Source organism: Canis lupus, chromosome 14, assembly GCF_048164855.1.
Source record: "Canis lupus baileyi chromosome 14, mCanLup2.hap1, whole genome shotgun sequence".
Taxonomy (NCBI): domain Eukaryota; kingdom Metazoa; phylum Chordata; class Mammalia; order Carnivora; family Canidae; genus Canis; species Canis lupus.
In genome coordinates, this window is record NC_132851.1 from 36,841,526 (window position 1) to 36,857,801 (window position 16,276).

Here is a 16,276-nt window from a genome sequence, read left to right on the forward strand (position 1 = left end):
TGCTAAAGGGCATCAAAAGAAAGCTGGGGTATCCATCCTTATATCAGAAAAACTAGATTTTAAGCCAAAGACTATAATAAGAGATGAAGAAGGACACTGTATCACAATAAAGGGATCTATCCAACAAGATGATCTAACAATTATAAATATTTATGCCAACTTGGGAGCACCCAAATATATATATATATCAATTAATAATAAACTTAAAGACACTCATTAATAATAATACAATAATAATAGGAGATTTAACACCCCACTCAGATCATCTAAGCAGAAGATCAACAAGGTAACAAGGGCTTTGAATGACACACTGAACCAGATGGACTTAACAGACATATTCAGAGCATTTCATCCCAAAGAAGCAGAATACACATTCTTCTCAAGTGAACATGGGATGTTCTCCAGAACGTATCACATACTGGGGTCACAAATCAGGCCTCAACCAGTATAAGATCATACCTGAGATCATACCATGCATATTTTCAGACCATACTATGAAGCTTGAAGTCAACCACATGAAAAAATTTGAAAGACCACAAATACATGAAGGTTAAGGAACACTCTACTAAAGAATAAATGGCTTAACTAGGAAATTAAAGAATTTTTTTTTAAATATATGGAAGCAGATGAAAATGAAAACATGACAGTCCAAAACCTTTGGGATGCAGCAAAGGCTGTCATAAGAGGGAAGTACATAGCAATACAGGCCTTCCTCAAGAAGCAAGAAAAGTCTCAAATACACAACCTAATCTTACACCTGAAGGAAGTGGGGGAAAAAAGCCTAAAACCATTAGAAGAAGGGAAATAAGATTAGCACAGAAATAAATTATATAGAAATTAAAAAAAAAAAACAGTAGAACAGATCAACAAAACTAGGAGCTGGTTCTTTGAAAGAATTAATAAAAGTGATGAACCCCCTAGCTAGACCTATCAAAAAGAAAAGAGAAAGGACCCAAATAAATAAAATCACAAATGAATGAAAACAGATTACAACAAACACCAAAGAAATATAATTATAAGAGAATATTATGAGCAATTGTATGCCAACAAATGGGGCAATCTGGAAGAAATGAATCAATTCCTAGAAACATATAAACTACCAAAACTGAAACAGGAATAGAAAATGTGAACAGACCCATAACCACTACAGAAATTCAATCAGTAATCAAAAATCTCCAAACAAACAAGAGTCCGGGGCCAGATGGCTACCCAGGGGAATTCCACCAAACATTTAAAGAAGAATAAATACCTATTCTTCTGAAACTGTTCCAAAAAATAGAAATGGAAGGAAAACTTCCAAACTCATTCTATGAGGCCAGCATTACCTTGATCCCAAAACCAAGACCCCACTGAAAAGGAGAATTACAAATCTATATCCCAGATGAACATGAGTGCAAAGATTCTCATCAAGGTACTAGCCAATAGAATCCAACAGTACATTAATAGTCCAATTAGGGAAATAGATATCTAACTATGAGGTACAGTGGAACATGTCGCAGGAGACTCCAGGATCCCCCAGTGGGGCATGAGGAAGGAGCACACAGGGAAGCTGACAACAATCAGGAGTCCCTGAAAGTAGACGGTGAAGGCATCTCAGAAGGAGAGGACAGGGGTCACTTACAGTCCAACATCCACTCACACCACTTCTGATAACCATGTCCCCGTTGTCCTCACCAGAAGCTCCCACCCCAGTGCCTAGTGCATGTGCTCGGGGTGGGATTGACCTAGACTCAAGGTGGACCCGAGGCTCAGGACTAACCAATGCCAGCCTCCACCAATCTTGGGCAGGTGGCTGGGGATGGGGAGGCAGGACCAAGATTTTCAGTCAAAAAGAGTAGTGCACGCTCTTTTCCCTGGTCTTAAACCTAGGGGAACACAGGCCTGTCATTTCTGGCTGGCCACAGTTCCGCCACAGGGATGCTAAGATATCAATAGGCCATCAATTTGCAGGAAAGAGAGAAGAGAACTAAGAGAGGAAGTCTGAATCTGAAAATGAATCTACACCTATACTTTCCCATTTAATTAGCCAGTCAATTATCTCTTTTGAGTGAACCACTTACAGCTGGGGTTTCTGCCACAAGCAGCATCAAGAATCGTGCTAGAGAAATCCAGACTCTGGGTGAGTTCATGGCTGTAGGGAAGAGGACTGGCAGAGTGGCTCTGGTGGGAGCCAATGCTTGTTAGGCACACTGCCGTCCACGGCAGGCCAACACAACAGGCAGGGGCATGCACGCTGCCGCGGCTACACCCCCCGAAGGAGAGGTCACCCTGACTGGTGAGCCTGGGAGGCCTGGATGGGACAGCAGGGGCTGGCATGTGCTGCAGGGTGGATTTGCACTGCATCCTTCTACTGCATTTTTCTGGCCCCACCAGGAACAAAGCATCGACCCTGCGGACCTAGCCATTTGTTTCTACGGAACTGTGACCAGAGAGAGGGTGCTACCAAGAGCTGAGAGAGGGGGCGGTATGGGAGGAGGAAGGAGGATGGGCCCATCTGAGACCCCCAGACCCAGCCTGCTACTCCAAGCCCGTGTCTACCAGTGTGATGCTGCAGCTTGCAGGGACTTCACACAGCTACTTGGGATGGGACACTCTGAGTCCCATCTGGACCTTCTTTCTTACACAGCTTTTCAAGAGCTCAGGTAGTGAGGGAGAAGTGATCAGCAGGTCATCGTTTGGGCATTTCTGGGTCTCTGGCTACCCAATCAAAATGTCCTCCTCGATCCTACCATCCTTATGCATAAATATTAGAAACAAAACTGTGTCACTAAAAACAGAAAGCGGAGATAGTGTATACAGGTGAAGGGAAATAATCTTTTAAAAGAATATAGAAAAAAACTAAGTAAATGCTCAGACATTACTCATTTATTCACCCTTCACCCATTGTGAACATGACTGAATTTCTACTATACATATATAAGAAATCAACTTGGCAACTGAAGATTAATTCCTCCACAGATCTAAAAACTTTACTTAGAAGTCACTGAGGGTCTTTGTGATTATGCTTACAGCTGTGTCCTGTTTAATCTTTTAGAGTTATTAATAGCAGGAACTATAAATAGCAATGTATAAAAGTACCTCCGGCATCAGAGCACATAGAAGAGCCGAGGTCCTCACCACCAAGGCTCTTCCACCCCCTTGTGACACCCGGCACATGAACCTGACACTGCAGTTGCGGGGGACAGAAGAACACCTGAGAGTGGCAGGAGCAAGCCAGGGCACTCAGTGCCCACCCCTGACATCCCCATGCTGAATCCTGGGGCAGGGAAGCATATTTATACCTCTTCGTTCATTAAAAGTCACATTCCAGTGTAGAGTATGACCACACCAAACCAAGGCACTCTGTGCAGGAATTACCTGTCCAAGGTGCTAAGGAACAAAGATGCAGAATACGAGGTCTCTGCCTGCAATGAGGCCTGGGGCAGCAGAGAGGACAGAGGAACAGCAGGAATGACAGCCACTGCAGCCAGAGGGAGAAAAAGGCTGAGGCGGCATCTGAAGGATCAGCCAACAAGCAGGGGAGTTCACGCAGTAGCCGCTACTTCTCAAGTGCACACAGAGCATGAAAGAGGAGCAGCTGCCTTGTACAGGAACGGACAAGGATGAAGTGAGGAAGTGACCGTGGCAGGGCCTGAAGGCAAGACCATGCCTGAAACACCGCAGAACGTGGCCGGGCATTCTGAGCCGGTGAGGAGCATTCCTTGAACGAGAGGAAAAGAGGCCACAGCAGATAAAAGGGAAAAGCCAGAATTGTGTCAGGTGTAAAAGAGCTTTCATGCCAGTTTGAACAATGCCTGGCAGACAATGGGAGGGGAATTTAAGAAAAGAATATCTTTTTCTTTTTTTAAGAAAGGAATATCCTAATTAAATTTGACTTTTATAAGAGATATGATAATAATAATAATAGCAGTTGACATTTCCTGGGAATTTGGCTAAATGCTTAAGCACTATGCTAAATGCATCTTGTGGGTTTGAAAAGACTCCAGCATGCAGCAAGCACGCCACTCTGGGAGCTATTGCTATTACTACAACTAATGTCCCTGACAAACCTACAAGGCAAGTACCAGCAGTCCCAGTCTTATAGACAGCTAACCTGAGGTTTGGGGAGATTAACATTAATTTGATCAAGGTTAACAGCTACTAAGTGGTTGGGTCCAATAGTCTGCCAAAATGGTCTCTGAGCCACTACACTTTGGCAGTTGAGCAGAGAATGAATTGGAGAAGAAACAGTAGCCAGGTGGCCAGTTAAAAGGTTCTCAATGGTCGGAGCCAAAAATCATGGAGCCTTAAAGCAGGAGACAGTGGCTACGGAGACAAATCCACTGAAAAGTCACATCCTTACCCTGAACAGGCGAAAATAATGTGACCGTTCTATGGAGTCTGCAGTTGTAGTAGCTTTATACTGAGCTACACGCCACCTACTAGATGACGAGATTTTCCATTAATACTTGACAATGTGCAGAAAGGAGGGAAGTAGAAGAGACGGGTGCATCAGGAAAATCACAGACCAGAGTTCTTGGGTTAAAGACATCTTCTATTCAGCCCTCTCAACACCGAATAAAAATCAGTGACTGCCTTGTCTTCAGGGTACAGGCCTTCCAGTCTTCTGCACAACTCCAGCAGCTGACCTGTGTGCCTCCTGCAAGTACATGCTGGCCCCAGTGTAGGATAGGTCTACAGATCAGAGCTTGAACTTAGCTACCCACTCACTGAGCATATGTACCAGGAAAATATATTTGCATGACATGGAAGGAGGGAAGGAGGTGCTCTAAAAAGCAGACAGATCATGCCTGAGATTCTGGCTCTGCCACTTACTGTGTGTGGAAGTGGTAAGGGACTCGGCTCTCTGAGCCTCTGATGACACCAGCATCTGTAAATTGGAGTTACTGCGAGCATCTGGCCTGGCACAGCAGATGACATATGGCTGAAGCCTAGTGAATGGCAGCACAGTATTATAATTATTAATCAGAAGACGTGGGTAGGGCAGGAGTGAAGGGTAAGAAGAGACGTGGAGAAGAAAAAAAAAGGTTTAGCTTTATGATATTTTTTTTTGAAATTGAGGTGTAATTCACACACCACACAATTCACTCTTTTAAAGTGTACAATTCAGCAGCTTTTAGCGTATTCACAAAATTATGCAACCATCACCACTATCTAATTTCAGAATATTCCTCATCATCCCAAAAAGAAATCCTGTACCCATTTGCAGTCACTCTGAACTCCCTTTGCCTTCCCCTAAACTCCCTGGCAACCACCAATCTGCTTCCAGTCTCTAGAGATTTGGCCACCCTGGATATTTCCTATGAATGAAATCACGCAACACGTGACCTTTTCAAACTGGCTTTTTTCTCTTAGCATGGTATTTTCACGAATCTTCAGGTCGTAGCAGGGATCAGTACTCCCGTTTCTTTTAAGGCTTAACAATATTCCCCTGCATGGACCCACAACAGTTTGTGTCTCCATGCATCAGCTGATGGACATCTGGGTGATATCCACTATTCTCCTATCGTGAATACAGCTGCTACAAACACTGCTGTCCAAGTCTGCATGTGCACACATGTTTCCAACTCTCAGAGGTACATACCTTGAAGTGGAATTGCTGGGTCACAAGGCAATGGTTTAGTTTTGGAGCTTTTTTTTAGGAACTGCCAAACTATTTTTCAATGCTGTACCATTATTTTTTACTGTGACCTAAAGTCAAGGACATTTTAAAAATCTCTTTAGAGTTTCATAGACAAGAAAAATGTGGTAGTGGTGGTTCTGGTGTTGCCTGGTTTTAAAATCCATCCAAAACCATGTGATTTCCAACAGATACCCACTTACCAAATTTCTATGGACTAACAGCATACACAGCTAACAGGACATCAGCCAACAAAAGGATGCCAAAAAATTCATACCATCATTTCCAAAATAGCTGGTTTTGAATCATGAATATCTATTATGTTGAGAGTGATGAGATTTTTTTTTTTCCCCTTGAGAGAAAGGGAACAAGCAGAAACTGGCAAAGTTGTCACGTGAGGTTTTTAGGCTTATGTAGTAGAGTGCCTTATCATGCAGCTAAAGCAAGCAACTATGCTGCTCGACTTAAAGGCCTGGCCAGGTTCTGGCAGACAGGGTGATTTGCCCAAACAACAAAAAAATTGATATCAAAGAGATTAGATTAGATTAAAGGCTCACATCTCCAAAGTAAACTCCACTTGCTGACAAAACCAATTCTAAAAAACAGAGAAGTAGCCCAAGTCTTAAACACACGCAGACAGGAGCTGAAGATCTGTATGTGAAACAACAGAATCTAAATGACTTCTCTGGGTTTTAATCCTGACATGGTCATGGCTGAATGACCCAAAGAAAATACTTAGGTCATCTGACCTTCAGCATTTTTGCAGATATACTTTGTGATAGGTGCAACCACGCTCATGCTGCCTTGGCTTCTGAAATGTAGTGAGGATTCTTTATTTGCACAACAAACATTTACTAAGATCAGAAGATTGCACATAGGAGGCAATTAATAAACTGCAACTACTATAATAAATACACATTTAAATTAAGCAGTGAATATCCATGCCAAACACTGGGCTATGCTCAGGAGATGCACACATAAACGACATTCCTTGCTCACAAGAAGCTGAAATTCTGATGGAAGAAAGTAAAGAGGGAAGAAATTACAGTGTGTGATGAGAATTATGATAAACACAGGTGCAATGAACACATCAATGAGTTGAATGATGAGGAAAGACAGTCAAAGATTTCTCTAAACATAGGAGCTTTCTTCTAATCAATTTTACTAATAAGGAACATGCAATAAAATGCCACCATATTAAGTATACAGAATGAATGCCTTTATCAAATGATTTATTTAACACATATATCGTGCATTTCCAGGATTCCTAAAAGTTCCTTCTTGCCTCTTTCCCATCAATGCTAGCGTGTGTCCCACCCACAGCCACCAGCAACCAATGACCCTACTTCCTGTCATTATAGTTTGGTTTCATACATCCCAGAAATCCTTATAAATTGAATCATGCAGTATGTATTCTTTGGCTCTGGCTTCTCCAGCAGAGCATGTTTTTGAGATTCATCTGTGTTGTTAGGCCAAGTGAAATCCCATTATACAGGTATATCACACTTCATTCGTTCACCTACCTGCTCGTGGACACTTGTGGTTTTCCAGCTTTGGCTACTAAGAATAAAGCTGCTGTGAATTCAAATCCTCATTCCTTTTTTAAGGTAAATACCAGAAGTAGAACTGCTGGGCCTTTGGAAACTGTTAGAAATGGCTAAGGATTTCTCCAAATCATCGCACGGCTTTACATTCTCATCAGCAATGGAGGTGGTCCCAGCTCCTTAACACCCTCACCAACACTCAGAATCATCACTTTGTAAAGTTCCATCATCCTAACAGGTGCATAATGGGGTCTCTTTGAGGCTCCAGTGTGCATTTCCCTCCTAACAAGGGATACTGAGTTTCTCATCAGCTCATTTGTCATGCAGATACCTTCCTTGGTGAATTAGATGGTCAAATCCTCTGCCTAGGATAAAAAGAATCAGGTTCTTTGTCTTACTGAGTTGTAAGAGTTGTGTAGGTATACTCTGGATACAAGTCCTTTAACAGATATCTTTTGTAGATACTGACTCCAAGGCTGAGGTTCATGTTCTTGTGTTCCCATTTCCTTAAAAGTACTTTTGACAAGCAGGTTTTGATTCTGATCAAGTCTAATTTCTTATTTTGTCCTTTATGCTTCACAACTTTTGTGTCCAAAGAAATCTTCACCTGTCCCAGGACCAAATGTTTTCTTCTAGATACTTTACCCCTCTATATTTCATCTATGATCCATTTTGTATTAATTTTTCTGTGTGAGGTAAAGTTAATTTTTCACAGATTGACAATTAATTGTTCCAGGATCATTGGTTGAAAAAAATTCATCCTTTTTCTCCTTTGAATTGCTTTGGCACATCTGCCCAAAATCAATTGATTGTACATGGATGAGTTTATTACTAGAGTCCCTATTTTGTCCCCCTTAATCTATGGGTTTACCCTTATGCCAATACCACACTGTCTTGATTACTATAGCAGCTTTGTTGTCTGAGACAGGTCAGGCCCTGTGCACTTCTATATAAGTTTTAGAGCCAAGCAGTCATCTCTTTAGAAAATAAGTCTGCTGGATGCTGGAATTTTGATTAAAACAACACTGAATCTAAGAATAAACCCAGAAAGAATTACCATCTTAATATTCGGTATTACTATCCATGAACATGTATGTCTTTCAGTCTCTTTCTATTCATTTGGGTCTTTATTTTCCTTTTGTAATTTCTGACCTACAGTTCTTATACATCTTTTCTCAAACACACTTCTAGGTATAGGATTTCTGTGTGTGTGTGTGTGTGTGTGTGTGTGTGTGTGTGTTTACTGGTACAGTATTTTAACTTCACTTTCTAAATGCCCATTAATAGTATATAAAAATGATATTGATTTTGGGGGCACCCAGGTGGCTCATTCGGTTGAGTATCCAACTCTTGATTTCATCTCCAGTTGTGAGATTGAGCCCCACATCGGGCTCTAACTATGCATCCAGCCTACTCAGGATTCTGTCTCTCTCTCTCCCTCTCCCTCCCTCTCTCTCTCTCTCTCTTCCCTAAAAAAAGAAATATTCACTTTTGTATATTGACCTTGTACCCTGTTACTCTGTCATATTAACTTAATTACTCTTGTACACTATAAATCCCTTAAAAATTTTTATACACATGATAATTTTTCTGGGGAAAAAAAGGTTTTACTTTCCCTTTCCAACTGGTGGACTTTTATTTCTTGTTCATTCCTGATGGCACTAGCTAGACTTTTTGGTACAATGTTAAATACAAGTAGCAAGAGTGACACCCTTGCTTCTCACCAACCTAGGAAGAAACCATCTACCATTTAGTACTATGTTAACTATATACAGACTTTCCTGTAGATGCCCATCAGCCAACTAAGCAAGTATCCTTCTCTAATTTACTGAGTACTTTACTATCAATGTGTGGTATGTTTTGTCAGGGCACATACATATGTATTTATATATTTATATATAAAATTATATACATATATAATTGATAGGGTCATAGTTTTTATTCTCCTTTGTTCTATTAATATGATGAATTATGCTAATTACATTATGAATGGTTGACCAACCTTGCGTTCTTAGAATAAATCCTGCTGGATCATGATGAATTACCCCTTTTACATATTAAAAGAAAAAGAATCTAGCAGTAAGTATACCACAAGAGTCTATGTGCTAATATTTTAAGGGTTTTTCATATGTGTTCATAAGGGTATTGGTCTCTAGTTTCCTTATAACGTCTTTGATTTTGGTAAAAGATAATGCTGTCCTCAAAATCAACTGGGAGGGATCCCTGGGTGGCTCAGTGGTTTAGCACCTGCCTTTGGCCCAGGGCGTGATCCTGGAGTCCCGGGATCGAGTCCCGCGTCGGGCTCCTGGCATGGAGCCTGCTTCTCCCTCCTCCTGTGTCTCTGCCTCTCTATCATAAATAAATAAATCTTAAAAAAAAAAAAAAATCAACTGGGAAACGTATTCTTAAAAAGTTTTGCATTTTTCACAAAAAAATGGTATTTCTTCATTACAATGTGATAAAATTTACCAGTGAAGCTGTTCAGCCAACATTTTCTTTAAGGCAATATTTTAAAATAGCAAGTTAACTTTATTAAATGGGGCTATTTAGGCATTCTATGTCATCCTGAATCAATATTGGTAATGTCTTTCCAGAAATGTTTCCATTTCACCTAAATTATCAAATTTACTCACCTAAAGACATCTATTAAAATCCTTTATTACCCTTTTCATATCTATAGGAAAGACTGGAAATACCTAGGTGGCTCAGTGGTTGAGCGTCTGCCTTGGCTCAGGGCGTGATCCTGGGGTCCTGGTATCGAGTCCCAAATCAGGCTCCCTGTTGGGGAGCCTGCTTCTCCTTCTGCCTATGTCTCTGCCTCTCTCTCTGTCTCTCTCATGGATAAATAAATAAAATCTTTAAACATATATATGAAAGATTGGTGTTATTCTTTCATTCTGATATTGATAATTTAGGCCCATTTCTCTTGATCAGCTTGGGCTAGAGGTTTATGCATTTTATTGATCTTTTCAAAGAACAAGATCTAGGTTTCATTGATTTTTCTCTACTGTTTGTCTTTGACTTCACCAATTCTAGTCTTTATTTTCTCCTTTCTGGTTACTTTGGCTTTAATTCATTCTTTTCCTCTTTTTTAGTTACTTAAAGTGGAGTATATATTTCATTAATCAAACTATTTTCCTTTCCTAATGTGAGCAACAAACTTCAGCTACAAATTTCCCTCAAGGCAACACTTTAGCTGCATACAGGAATTATGATACAGTGTTTTATTTAACTCAATTCACAAAGTTTTCCAATTGCCCTTGTGATTTCTTCTTTTAACCTGTGGGTTACTTAGAAATGTGTTAATTTCCAAGTATCGGGGCTAGAAAAGACATTGTTATTTATCACTAACTTATTTCTGTTACGGTCAGAGAACATACTCTATGATTTAAATAGTTTTAAGTTAATTAAGACTGGACTTGTAGCCCTGCATATGGTATACCTTGCAAAATGCTCAACATGTACTTGACAAGAATGTTAACTGTTTTGTTCTTGGACATTCTATAAATATCAAATAGATCAACTTGATTGTGTTATTCAAGTCTTCTGTATTTTTAGCAATATTCTATTTGATGTACCAGTTACCAAGTGAAGGAATTTCCAACTATAATTACAGATTTGTCCATTTCTCATTTCACTTTTCTCAGTTCTTTGCTTCATCTGTGTAGAAGCTCTGTTATTATATGCATACACACTTAAGGATGTTACATCTTCTTGAATTTCTCCTTTCATCATTATGAAATGTTCCTCCTTCTACCAAATAATATTCTTGGTCTACTTTGTTTTATGCTGATATAATTATTTCTGCCTTGCTGTAGTGTCTGCATGGTAAGTCTTTTCCTATCCTTTTATGCTTACTGTTCTTATATTTAAAATGCATTTCCTTAAACAGTATATAGTTGGGTCTTAATAATTTTTGTCCAATAGGATAGTCTCTACCACTAAATTGAAATGTTCAGACTATTTACACATTTAATGTAATGATAGATGTGGTTGGCGTTAGTTCTATCACTTTGCTGCTTGTCCCATCTCTATTCTTTTTTCTTCTTTCCCACTTTTAGGATTCTGTTTTGTCTGCTTTATTGACTTCACTGTAAGTCTCTGTACTGTTTAGTTTTTTGGCTTTTCTATGGTTGCAATGTGCATGCTAAACTTGTCACAATCTTCAAATATTAAATAAATATATATGCAGCAGAAGAATATGGAACTGTATATTTCCCCTTTCTTCCTCCCACTCTATTTTTGCCATATTTTTTACTTTATATGTTTAAAAAAAAAAACATTAAATGGGTTTTTGCTTAAAATGTGGTTCTTTTAAGAAATGTTTTAAATTCCAAGAAGTAATAATTTTATATTTACCCATATTTCTACCATTGCCAACATATTTCAAGATCTGAGGTATTGACTTCTCCTGACTTATAAACATCCATCAAGGTCTCTCGCAGAGCAAGTCTGATAGAGATCAATTCTCTCAACACTCACTTGTCTCTAAGTATTTCATCTTCATTTTTTTTTTAAGGATATTCTTGCTGGATACAGAATCCCAGCTTAATGGGGGGTTCCTTTTGCCAAGGAAAAGATAAAATTCCATTGTCTCTGGCAGCATTCTTTATGATAAAATGTCTATTATCATTACCTTTGTCCCTATACAATATATGCTTTTTCTCTGGCTACAATCAGTTTTCAGCTATTTGATTATGTAATTTGCTTTATGTTTATCCTTACTGGGGTTTAAGCTTATTGGATCTAAGGATTTATCATTCCCCTTCAACGTGAAAACTCAAACTTGGTGTACTTGTTCAATTGAAGGGCCCAAGTATTTTCTTAAGCTCTTATTCATCATCTCAGAGTATTTTACTCTCTGGGATTTTCCCCTGTTCTCTGCTCCTGAAATTCCTATTACACATATAGTGGAGCCTCTTAGTCTACCCTTGTAACTGCTCTTTCCCACTGTCCACTTGTCCTACTGTGACACATCCTGGGAGGCTCCTTGGGACCTTTCAACTCCTCTATCCTCAGTTCTCAACTGTACCTAGTCTCCTTCTCACCCACCCACTGTATGAATTTTTTAATTCAATATTTTAACTTTAGAATTTTCACAGTTTCCACCTGGTTCCTTTATCAATCTAGCTGGTTCTAGGTCCTGTGATGTCATTTCTTCCAATACCACCCTGACCACTCCAAACAAGACAAAGTCTCTTCAGTTTATCCTCTTATTTCTAGGTCTCGAGGTACAAATCTTTCCTGTGTTGTGGCTGTAGATTCCCCTTCATGGCAACTCCCCTAGGTAGTTTGTAGTCTCTGACTGCACTCACCCTCTGTGAAAACCATCTCACGTGCCAAGTGTTTGGATCTGTGGCCAGTGGAGGGGAGATGTCTCTATACAGCAGTCTTGTATCTGAACTGACTGCTCCCTGCTGGCTTCAGGGAAGGATTTCCTACAGTTCTTTACACACCCAGAGTCGTGGGCCCTGGCACAATTCCAAATCAGTCCCCAGTTCTAGAGGGCAGACTTTCCTGGTCCCATTTCTGGGAAGCCCTCTCAACTCGGCACTGGAGGCCTGCAGCCTGAACTGCCTTCTCCGCATCAGTGGCAGCCCAGTGATGGTTAGTTAATGTTATCACAAGAAGGCATTTTGGCTTCCATTAATCAGTCAGATTTTGAACTTCCTCTTTGTTTTGGGTACCTGGAAATCATACTAAGTTTCTAGGGCATACATATATCAAAAAATTCATTCATTTGTAGTCTCTGGGTTGAAGCAAGAGTGTTTCAAAAGACTCGGTCTATTCATCTATTTTCTACATATTTTAGCTAAATCAAAAGAAATATGGCTTGGGAAGATTGGCTTCCAAAAATAACTGCCCACTACTTTAAACCCAATTTCATAAGTATTTCTGAGAATGGCTGCTTCCTCAAACTGTTATTCAATACACAGAATACAGCATCACGGATATGCGGGTATCTGCTAATTCTTCAACTGCACACTTCTACCTTCATACTCATTTTTAAGAGATTTAGTGCACACTGATCCACTGAAAAGTGACATTTCATTACCTGTATTTTCAACTTCCTTCTCAGAGCCCTTCCATTTTATTGTCCAATAATGAATACCAAGACCTGGCAAAACTAATCCATGTACCATCTGACTATTAAATCCTGAGCTAACTTCAAGAAATTTCAAGTTCTAAAAATAAACTGACAATCAAGACCTTCTTGACCTGGCTCTGTTCCCTATTCTTAGCCACGTTCTCCATCATATGCACACCCTGACTCCCAAGCACCTGTGCCAGGGGTCACATGATTATCCTCTTCTCTGATAAGCCTCTATGCACCCTTCACAGCACAGCTCAGCTCCCAGCCTCCCAATGTAGCCTTGCCTGTGAACAGGACCCAGCAACAGCTCCCTCTTTGTCACTGTAATTGCCTTAATATTACCTCCCAGCATCAGCCAGAGCTTCCATATATATCACCTCACTCATTTCTCACACAAAACTGTGACGGGGATAGAAGAGGTTATTGAATTTGCCATATTTTTTCCAGGTTCCAGCTTTCTCTACCACTCAAACCATAATTTCTTTCAAGGGAAGGATCATGTCTTCCCTTCTTTAGCCCAAAGAGCATTTGCTGAGCCCACAAGGTGCCAGGCATTGCGCTGGGCACCAGGAGAGAATAAAATGAAAGAAATGATCTCTACCTCGGGGTGCTCACACCATAGTTGGAGGGTAGGGAAAGCTGGTGGTAGATATGCATGCAGACAAAGCATAAGAGAACTCCTCTTTCTTGTGCCCACGTCCCCAGAAGTGGACAGTTTCCTCCTCAATGTGGGGGGGAGGGGGGCTATAGACTCCAATGACATAAGCAAAGGAAGCAGTCTAGGAGACGGTGAGCAATATTAAAAATGACTAGCCACACAACTCCCTGGCAATCACCTAGTGTTATATGCAGCAGCTCTGTGCATTCAAGTCTGCACTGAGAAGGATCCAAACACATTAGCTGGTGACCAGCCATAAGCTCTTGACAGTAAGAAACAGGCTAGCTGTGTCTAAGCACTATTCTTCTCTGCCCGGAACAAGATCTGACCCTCTGGCTCCCAGCTGGGTCTGCAGAACTGGCCCATAGCATGACGGCCCAACAGTGGTAGGGTGGAGGTATGGCCACAGCCAGGAAAGAAACAGGATAGAGTGGAAACAATACCCAAGTGAATGGGTGTCTTTGATGAGACATCCTCTAAGAGAATCCCTCCTCTGTAATTGTGCTGTAGTTTAGACAAGACACGGTTTGGGGTCCTTTTCCCACTTTGAAAGTGTTGTATTGTTCTTTAAAAGGCAAAGACAGCAGAGAAAAGGCTAGGAGAAAATACCCAGAAGTAGACCCTGATTGTTTACTAACTGGTAGGGGCAGTGTTTTTAAACCATTTTTATATTTAGAAATAATAAAAGTTAGTTACCTCTTAAATACTATGCTTATTAGGAAGTAAAGCACATATATAAAGCCATCCTAAAACTTGAATGGAGCCACAGAAGATGCCAAATAGCCTAAAGCTATCTTGAAAAGAACCACCCAGGTGGAAACTTCACATCATGTGACTAAGCTTTACTCATCATGACTGTATGAAATTGTCACAAAAGACATAGAGATCAACAGAACAAGAGTCCAGAAACAAACCCACGCATATGTGGTCAATTCACAACAAAGGAGCCAAGAATATATACAATGGGGAAGGACAGTCTCTTCAATAAATGCTGTTGGGAAAACGGACAGCAACATGCCGAAGAATGAAAGTAGACCTCTATTTTACACCATATGCCAAATATCAACTCAAAGTGGGTTAAGATTTGAACTTAAATGCTGAAACAGTAAAACTTCTAGAAGAAAATACAGGGGGTAATCTCCCTGATATCAGTTGTGGCAAGGCTCTTTTGGATTTGACACCAAAAGCACAGGCAATGAAAACAAGAATACACAGGATGACAGCAAACTCAAAATCTTCCTGATGGCAAAAGAAATTGAAACAAAAAGGCAATCTGCAGAATGAGAGAAGATATTTGCAAAGCATCTATCTAATAAAAGGTTAATATCCAAACTGTAAAGAACTCCTACAACTCAAGGGGGCAAAACAAAAAATCCAATTAAAAAAGCAGGCAGAGGAACTGAATAACAAACCATCTCCAAAGAAGACATACAAATGGGCCACAGGCACACGAAAAGGTGCTCGGCATCACTTGTCAGCAGGGAAACACAAATCAACACCACGATAGGACATCACCTCACACCTATTATAATGGGCTCATCAAAAAAGACAAGGGTTAGCAAGGATGTGGAAAAACGGAACCCCCGGTGCACTGATGGTGGGAAGAAAACTGGTGTGACAATGATGGAAAACAGAATGGAGGGTCCTCAAAATATTAAAAATAAAACCACCATAGGATCCAGCAGTTCCACTTCTGCATATATTTCCAGAGAAAATGAAAATGGAGTCTCAGAATGCTCTCTGCATCCACAAGTGCACCACAGCATTATTAACAATAGCCAAGACATGGTAACAACCTTAGTATTCGTTGGCAGATAAATGGATAAAGAAAACGTGGAAGGTTATTCAGCCACGAAGATGGAAATCCTGCCATCACGATGGCATGGATGGACAGACCTAGAGGGCATCAAGTTAAATAGAAAGATAAAGACAGATACTATGTGATCTCACTTACATGTGGAATGTTAAAAAACTGAACTGATAGAAAAAAAGATTAGTGGTTGTCAGAGGCTGGGGAATGGGGGAATAGGTGAAGGTGGTCAGAAGGTCCAGACAAAATACACGGTTACAAGATAACCAACTTACAAGCTCTGGGGGTGTCATGTACAGCATGGTGGCCACAGTTAGTAATACTCTACCATATATCTGAAAGTCACCGAGCTCTCATCACAAGAAAAAACTCTTATCATCAATGCAATTGATGTGTCAATTATTTTAGTAAAACTGAAAAACAACAGCATACAGATAAGTACACAAAATTAAAGATAAGCTTGAATTATCCCAAAGCAAGCACCTACAAGATACAGGACTCACAAGAAAGAGAACAGAGCCCACAGCCCACACTCAGGCACCTCGCCCTT

General features: G+C 40.3%; 1 protein-coding gene across 1 annotated transcript in view; it reads right to left on the reverse strand.

Moving 5' to 3' along the window:
• Window positions 1–16,276, reverse strand: part of TRAPPC9 (trafficking protein particle complex subunit 9) — a 544,505-nt gene that overhangs the window by 327,900 nt on the left and 200,329 nt on the right. The window lies entirely within an intron of this gene.